The sequence below is a fragment of the Scyliorhinus canicula genome, chromosome 21 (genome assembly GCF_902713615.1).
Source record: "Scyliorhinus canicula chromosome 21, sScyCan1.1, whole genome shotgun sequence".
Taxonomy (NCBI): Eukaryota; Metazoa; Chordata; class Chondrichthyes; order Carcharhiniformes; family Scyliorhinidae; genus Scyliorhinus; species Scyliorhinus canicula.
The window spans coordinates 26,419,886-26,429,543 of NC_052166.1; positions in this window are offsets into that span (position 1 = coordinate 26,419,886).

Here is a 9,658-nt window from a genome sequence, read left to right on the forward strand (position 1 = left end):
ATTAACAGCAGCAGGAACAGAAGATCCTGCCGCCGGCCAATGGCGGCCAAGAAACACGCCGCAGGGAGTGTCATAATATACATCTATGTATATAATGGAGTGCAGACAGGCAGTGATTGACACACAGGATGACCAGTAAGCACGCAGAACAGAGCAGCCAATCACCAGACAGGACACTACCACTATAAAGCCAGAGGGCACTAGGTTTCCCGTTCTCTCTGGACCCAGCCACTGAGACAGTCAGAGTTTGTGAGCTAGCCAGTGCAAACATCATGCGGTAGCTAGTAAGTCTGGTCGGGCTAGTAGTAGGGGCATAATTGTCCGCTCCCCACGCTGGGTGGGAGAATCGCGGGAGGGCCACTCTGGCACCCCCCGCGATTCTCTCCCCCCCCCCCAAATGGCGTGTCGCGTTTTTCACGGCGACCGGCGATCCTCCGGCCCGCATGGGCCGAGCGGCCTGACGACCCTGACCTGTTCACGCTGGCGTCAACCACACCTGGTCGCTGCCGGCGTGAACAGTGCGTGACAAGTAAGTGTGGGGCCTGTGGGGGGCGGGGAGAGGATCGAGCACCATGGGCGTACTCGTCAGATGTCTGGCCCGCGATCGGTGCCCATCAATCATCGGGCCGGCGTCTCTAAGAGACGCACTCTTTTCCGTCCGCCGCCCCACAAGATCAAGCCGCCATGCCTTGCGGGGCAGTGGAGGGGAAGACAGCAACCGCGCATGCGCAGGTTGGCGCCGGCCAACCTGCACATGCACGGCTGACGTCACTTAGGCACCGCCGGCCACGTCATTCTCGGAGCGCCGCTTTGACGCAAGCGTCAAGGCCCGGCGGCCAAGTTTCTCGCAACGCCGCTCCTAGCCCCCCGGGGGGAAAGAATAGAGGGCGAGGAGCAGCCTCCGACGCCGGAGTGAAACACTCCGAATTTCACTCCAGCATCGGCCGTTGCGGAGAATCGCGCCCGAGGTCTCCAGTCAAGTCAGTATAGTGTCAATCCACAGTTGGACATGCATATTAGTTAAGATGTTCAATAAAATCTTGTTGCATCTTATACAGTGTTAGAGGTCTGTCTCTCGCTACACTGCATCAAGTGCCGTCCACGTTGACCCAACCTGCCGAACACACCAGGGTCAGAGAATCTCGCCCTTTGTCTACTTTTAGCACACGGGAACGATTGCAGAATAAAGCCTTTCAATCTCTGCAGTCTCACAACCACCGGGATGCACGTAATTTGGAACAGCTGAAATGAAGCCCTGGAAACTACTCGGAACGCCGGGGACCAACTGGTCCCAACATACATAGATGTATATTATGACACTCCCTGCGGCGTGTTTCTCGGCCGCCATTGGCCGGCAGCAGGATCTTCTGTTCCCGCTGCTATCAATAAGATTTCCCTTCCATTCCATCACGTCGCTGGGAAACCCACAGAGTGGATGGGCCATCATTGACCTCTGTCAGTTCCCAATACAGTGTACGGACTGGATCAGAAAACTACAGGAGCAGAACCTCCTCGGACATGATTCCCTTTGCAATGCTATCCCCCGCTCCCTTCTCAATCCCTCTCTGTTCTATTCCCGCAGTGTAAGGAGGTTAATAGTTTTACTGGGCCTCAGCCAGATAAACTCCATTTGAAAATGTAAAGCTTCCCGGAGTCAACCCTGACTTCCACGATGAATAACAATCCAAAATAACAGGTTCCAGAAAAGGCTAAATGATCTTTAACCTGTCAGTGCAGGTAAAATGGAGCATTTGCCCAGCAATGAGCGGGAGAGCAGAACAAGCAGGGCATTCCCACTATGTGATGGAATATGTTTGACGGTTGCCTTTAATTGCGATATTCATAAGCAACATCTCCAGGCCTGCAAGGTAGCCTTCAAAGCCACAAGCCCTTTTGAAATAAATTGTTTCTGCAAAGCAGCTGTACACATTTTCTTTTATTCTGCCAAGACCACTGTCCAGCAAGGTTAAAATTTGTGCAGAAACATAATCCATTCCTCAGGTTAGATTGGAGGGCAGAAACTAGTAGCATCTGAAGCCGCTAATATGTGCACAAGCATTCAGACCACAGGCAATTTTGTTAACAAGTGGCACCATCCATAGATCTGCCAATCCTCATTCTGCCAACGATGTCTTGACATGACATTATTCTATCGGCATGGTTTATTCACAGGGATACGAGGGAACAAGAGAAGACAGGAAGAAATCACTCCACTCCTTCTATTCCTGGAAAAACATGACAGTTTTTAATGCGACTGTAGTAGCAAGCCCCTTCAAAGGGGGCAAGGTTTTGGCAGGGAGTGGGGAGGGAGGGGCATGTGACTCGATCGGCCAATCGACTGGAGAGCCCGAATCCTGGAGGTGAGTTTTCCCACCTGGCCTGGGACTGGAGTCGAAGTCATCAGGAGCACAATTCTTATACTCTGAACATAATCCAGGGCATCACGGTCTCGCAGTGGTTAACACTACTACCTCAGGGACCCGGGTTCAATTCCAATCTTGGGTATCAGTGTGAAGTTTGCACGTTCTCCCCGTGGGTTTCCTCCAGGTACTCCAGTTTCTTTCTGCAGTCCAAAGATGAGCTGGTTAGGTGGGTTGGCTATGCTAAAATTCCTCTTAATGTCCAAAAGGATAAGTGGTGTTATTAGGTTACAGGGATAGGGTGAGGGCATGGGCCTGGGTAAGGTGCCCTTGCAGAGGGTCAGTGCAGACTCGATGGGCCAAATGGCATCCTTCTGCACAGTAAGGATCCTCTGATTCCTATCCTATTATAGTTTATTCCCTATAATACATAGTTTGTTTAGTTACTAAAATGGTGATCGCCCATCCATAAATTATAACAGCAACAGAGCAAAGATTTGCCTTGTTGATGCTGTGCCTGAATGGTCAGAAATCTCACCTATGTAGTCAGAAGATTTTGAAGCCCCATTGAAGAGATTTGAGCACAAAATCTAGGCTGACATACCAGCGCAGTAGTGAAATAGTGGGACACCATTTCAGGTGCTAGCCTTCAGATGCGACGTTAAACTAAGGCCCTGTCTGCACTCCTCTGTGGAAATAAACAATTCCACAAATCCTAGTTGGGAAGAAAGGCAAGGCATTTCTCCACAGCATCCTCGTCGACAATTATCCCTCAACTCACATCACCAAATAATTATCTCAATGCTGTTAGCTGTCTGTTAAGTTCACAACACGCGAATTAGCTCGTCAGAGAGAAAGACTGAGTGGAAAGAGTTGCAACTTTTTTTTTGGTTGACCACATCTGCTAGAAAGCTCAGCCTAAAGACAAATACCACAGTTCTCGGAGCAGCCTGTGAATTTATATTATCAAAGCAGGAACCTGCTTTCCCACTGCCACTGGCAGCTTGCAGTCCCCTGGATCCGCTGTCTCATTATCCGACTTTAATTTTTCACACACTGTGGGAGCAGCTCATTTTCTCCCAATTGATGTCAATCAGTTGGAGACATTTTTTTGATTCCTGTGCCCATTGAAGCATCAAATAAGACACCGTGCCTTTAAGGGAACAAATTATACTTTCAGACACTTTCACAAGAGCGCATGATAAATGCTGATGAAGAAGATCATTTGATTCATTTTAACTCATCAATCTGGAAGAAAAGTAGCCAACTTTATATTTCGATTACCCTCATTCCGCACGTCTTCTTGCGAAAGAGCATTTTCTGATATCAAAAGATGAGTTTGAGGAGTGAAAGAGTGTGGCCTGGATTCTTCCCACTCCCCGCCGTGTTTCCTAGAGGTGGGAGGCAGTGCGACATTCGCTGGCAGCAGGAATCTCTGCTCCCCGCCACCTGTCAATGGGATTGCCCATTGAAACCACCCCACGTTGCTGGGAAACCGGCAGGCGGGAATGCAATGCCGGCGGGAACACAGAATTCCATCACTAGCGAATGGCTGGAGAATTCCAGCCATAATATTTATGAAAACAAAGCCTACAAAAAACATCTGTGGGATTCTCCGTTGGCTGGATCCTCCGGTTCACCAGCAGTGCACTCAAGCCCGTGCGTTTCCCGACGGTGTGGGGTGGCCCACAATGGGAAATCCCATTGGCCGGCTGCGGGAACGGAGAATCCCGCTGCCGGTGGGGTCGCGCCACGCCATAAAACGTTGGCGGGACGGAGAATCCCATGTTTTTTTCAATTGAGCATTTCAAACTGATGAAACGTTTTGAGAAGTTGCAATCATAAAAGGAAGGCCTAGATTTTAGATTCCTGATGCATTGGATGTGATGGTGGGGCTGATGGGGTTGGTTGTCTCATCGGGTGAAGTTCATGCAGAGTCTGTATTATGACCAATAACCTTTTGTTTCAAGTAACCAAAGTTGGAGATTCACGACACTTGCTCAGTGAATAGAGCTGCAAGATTCCATTTGTTTTGAACAAACAAAAACAAGCTTTACTAACACAAGGTCAGAAAGATATAACGATTTGTAATGTCTATCTTATACTCTAACATTCACAGTTAACATGAGGTACATGTGAATCAACAGGCGCACTGTGGTCGAACACATCACACTGCACAATAAGTGGCAGAGACAACCACGATTTCTCAACAACCCACCCAGGTGTCAGTAAATACGCAAGTCAATTAATGTCACTGAAGGGCTGTCTCTCTCATGAGAGACAATGCTCGTTTTACACAGTTCCAACATAACCTCACTGCTCTTAAACTCTATTCCTCGGCTAATAAAGGCAAATATACCATATGCTTAACCAATGTATCCACCTGTTCTGCTACCTTAAGTGACCAGTGTGCATGCACACCAAGATTCCTCTGACTTTCGGTGCTTCCCAGGGTGCTGACATTTATCAAGTATTCCCTTGCCTTGTTAGTCCTGCCCAAATGCATTACCTCACACTTGCCCGCATAGAATTACATTTACCATTGAACAGCCCATCTGATCAGCCCCTCTATATCCTCCTGTAATTGAAGGTTATCCTCCTCACTATTTATCACCCCACCAATTTTCGTATCATCTGCAAACTTACTGATCAACCCTCCTACATTCATATCTAAATAGTTTGTATAAACCACAAACAGCAAGGGCCCCAACACTGCGGGACCCCACTAGACAGGCTTCCAGTCAGAGAAACACCCCTCAATCTTCACCCTCTGCTTCCTGCCACTCAGCCAGCTTTGGGTCAAATTTGCTAAATTTCCTTGAATCCCAAGGGCTCTTACCTTTGCTATCAGTCTCCCATTTGGGACCTTATCAATAGCCTTGCTGAAGTCTAAATAGAATACGTCAAATGCATTCCCCTCATCTACACACCTGCTCACGTCTCCTAAAAATTCAATCAAGTTGGTCAGGCATGACCCCCTCTTAACAAAACCATGCTGACTGTTCCTGATTAATCCCTGCCTCTCCATATGCAGATTAATTCTGTCTCTCAGAATTACTTCCAATCGATTCCCCACCACTGAGGTTAGACTGGCTGACCTGCAGTTTCCTGGTTTATCCCTCCCTCCCTTCTTGAATAATGGTACCACATTGGTGATCCTCCAGTCCCCTGGCACCTCTCCTGTGGCCAGAGAAGGATTGAAAATTATTGCCAGAGGCCCGGCTATTTCCTCCCTTCCCTCATTCAACAGCCTGAGATACATTTCATCCGGCCTTTGGGATTGCCAGACCACTCAGAACCTCCTCTTGTCTATGTTAATCGCTTTCATTTTATTACAGTCCTTCTCCCTGATTTCTATACCCACACCATCCATCTCACAAGTGAACACTGCCACAAAGTATTAATTTAGAACCCTACCTGTGCCCTCTGGCTCCTCACACTAATTACCACTGGAATTGCCGATGGGCCCTACTCTTTCCCTAGTTATCCTTTTACCCTTAATGTACTTCCATAATAACATAGGATTTTCCTTCAATTTTACCTGCCAGTATCCTTTCATGTTCCCTTTTTGCTCACCTCATTTCCTTTTTAAGTTCCCTCTTGCACTTTGTGTATGCCTCTCGTGCTTCTGTTGTTTTGATCCCTAGATACCTGCCATAAGCCTCCCTTTTTCTCCCGATCCAATGTTGTATATCCCTCAGTATCCAGGGTTTACTGCATTTGTTTTTTATTGATTGGAACATGTACTCTGAACTTTGATCTCAGGCTTGTCCTTGTCCTTTTCCATAAGAATCTTGAATCTAACGGAGTTACGATCACTGTCTGCAAAATGACCTCCCACTGATACTTCAACCACTCGTCCAACTTTGTTACCGGAAATTAAGTCCAAGACCACCCCCGTGCCCCCCTTCTACGTTCTTTCTTAAAAAGTTCTCCTGGATGCATTTTAAGAATTCCGCTCCCTCTAAACCTTTCACACTCTGGGCTATAGCACTTAATATTGGAAATGTTAAATCCTAACTATCACTACCCTATTGCTTTTGCACTTCTCTGAAATTTGCTTACATAATCCTTTCGGACTGGTAGGACGCCTGTCGAACACTCCCAGCAATGCAGTCGCTCCTTTTTGGTTTTTAAGTTCACCTATATGGTTTCAGTTGAAAGGCCTTCCTCCATGTTGTCCCTCCTTACTGCTGTAATTGATTCCCTGATCAAAATTGCAACAACCCTCCACTTTTACCTCCTTCCCTATCTCACCTGAAGATCCTCTATCCTGGAATATTGAGCTGTTAAATTCATGTCAGGAGTGAGTGAAATACTTCACAAAAATAACGGTAAGTTGAAACATTAGTAAATTGACAGTTCTAATTCACGTTTTTAATTTCCCACATCTCAAACATCTCACAGAAAATTGAACATGAGGATGACAAAAACCCCTGAGAGGCGGTCAATCCCTTTGAAAGGTCAGCATCGACCAACTGATGCAGATCATGATATTGAGGAAGTTTAAACATTGCTTTTTTAAAATATCACTGTCATGTCCTAGGAAACAAGCTTGTATGGGTGTGGCTGACTTAATTGAATTGGAGACAGTAGATTGCCAAAGGTCAAGACACCAATAAAGGAGATGCGAAGGCAAATCGTTTGAATTGGTAAGGAGCAGAGAGCCAGGAACGTTTCAATAGGAACTCACACAATGAACCGGATTAAAGTTAGCTGTTACATATCAAAAGTAACATAAACAATTGGGAGGTTGTAAATAGATGATGCAATTTACCGTAAGTTTACTTTTAAAATATAGTAGCTGGAAGGTAAAAAAAAGTGTTGATCAGAGCTGGACAACCGAACTTCTGAAGGATTGTAGAAACAGTAGAGCGAAAGATCAAAGGTGAAAACAGATTTAAGGAAACATTGAAGACTGTGTCGGTGTGGTGGTGAGATCTTGAACAAAGGCAATGTGTGTGTTGAAGCCACATCTTCAAACACCAGCTTGCTGCCACCCTCAGAGGACAGCAGGGCATTTGTGTGGTAATGTTACTTGAATTTGCTGAAGAAAAAATCTATGAGGACTGTCAACATCAAAAGGAGGCTTAGCTCTGAGTTTAAATAAGCCAAAATATTTTTGGATAAAAGCAAATTACTGCGGATTCTGGAATCTGAAACCAAAGAGAAAATGCTGGAAAATCTCAGCAGGTCTGGCAGCATCTGTAGGGAGAGAAAAGACTGAACGTTTTGAGTCCAGATTACCCTTTGTCAATGCTAGGAAATGTTTGTAAAGCCCTGTTCACTGTATAAAGCCGTACTTCTGTTTTAAGGATTATTTTCTTTCTTTTAATAAATGTTAACTTTAATACATAAAATCATCACAGTTGGTCTGAGTTACTTGTCTTGACTTCAGACAACTCCTCATAATACACACATTGCAAAATATTTGTGGCAGCTGATTTGTTCCTCTTTGGCATTTGGGCATTTACCATATACTGTGCCATGACAAGGCTCACACATCCATCAGACCAGTAAGGCAGGTGTTCTGTTTTCACCAGGTAACTCATACACAAGTGAACTGGAGAGACAGTGACAGCAATGGGACGTTCACGCTGGAGGGCACAGAATGTTCTAAACTCTGCTCATCTGGACACAGAAGTTTGACCTCAGTGGCAATCGACAACGAGGATACCTCTGGAGCAGAAGAGGAGGGCATGTGATGTGCAGACTGGTTTTCAAGCCCACTTGCAGAGAAATTGGTAGAGTCTGTCTCAAACAAAACATGATGTTACAGGTCTTTACAATGATGCTTTGGTCTATGGAAAGAGTAGGCACTTGCATGGAGCATCATATTTTCACCAAAGGCTTTCACAATTAATGCAACCTTGACTGAACCTCTAGCCCTGACCATTGAGCGTCCCACCCCCAATTTTCAGTGGGTGATCAATTTTGGATGATAACAAGCGGGTCGAATGAAAAGATGCAAATTACAAAACAAGAAAGATTCACACACCGTTCAGCTCCCAAGTGTTATGGAAAAAAAGAGGACCCTGTCAGGCAGGCTTGTGTATACCTCCCTGCTTCTGGAACCACAATACGTAAAATAAAAACTCAGCCTAGAACCAGCTCATGTTTGAAGAGCATCAAACCAAAATCCAACCAGAATGGTTTCACCATCTTGTCCTGCAACCTTCACACCAACAGTGACATAACCAGTTTCCATGGCAGTCACATGTCTCCTGGCCTGGACTGCCCTAGTCACCTGTCATTTTTAAGTAGGTAAAATGTATTGACGCTGACAGCTAAATCTAAAATGTCACACAGCTCTCAGTCATCAGTGATCAATGCAGAATCTGTCAAATTCACAATGATCTGTCACATCAGTCAGGGAATGGTGAGATTAATTGACTGCATTTTGTTTTTTTGCTGTCTATTACTGTAATTTTGCAATAAAGATTCTCAAGCACAGACACAAATTGTCTCGTGCATTGAAATTATTTAGCTAATGAGCATCTTGTGCAGTTGAAACCCTGAAGCTTATTGAGTACATTGGCATATAACATATCCTCCTCTTATCCATGTTCAGAGTTAATTGGAACATTGCATAACACATAACCAGGACTGTCTGGTGGGGCAAAAGAGCCATATTTTGGGAAAGCTGAAGATAATGTTTCCATAACTAATCACATAAAGTTTCAATTCGGATGAAATACAAGCCTGGTACATTTGCATGAAATGGAATGGTGTTATTTTTCCTGTTGATCTAATAAGGTTTCAGTTACAATAGTTCTGAAACTTCCATCCCTCCTTCTTGCCTCACATCTCCAGTCCCACGCCCTGCATACGTACAAACACACAATTAATTTTTGAGGCGTTCCATAGTCTGCATTGAAATATATAGCTGCAGAATTTGAATTCATGCTCGGGTTTCTGACATTATACAAAGTATGCAGAAAGGGATTTAATTTAAAATGCTCCTTTATATTGCTGTCTTCCTCCCACTCCTTGACTGCCTATTGTGTATTAATGGCACTTACATCTTGGCAGATCAACTCATGACAATACTTCCCTTTCAGAATTTAGTGTCGGCCACATGTTCAAAATAACCTCCCTCACCACAATGTGATTGAAGACTGTTGAGGCAGTTAGAAATCTGTGGGGTAAAACAGGCATGCAATTAAAGTAAGCCTTTGTTTTAAGAGGATTTGGATGCTCAGCAGGATGGCTTACGCACTTCTTAGTTTGGAACAAGGGGAGGTAGAAGGACGGGCGTTGTGTGAAGGTTTATACCTGAGTCAATAGGTGATGTTCAG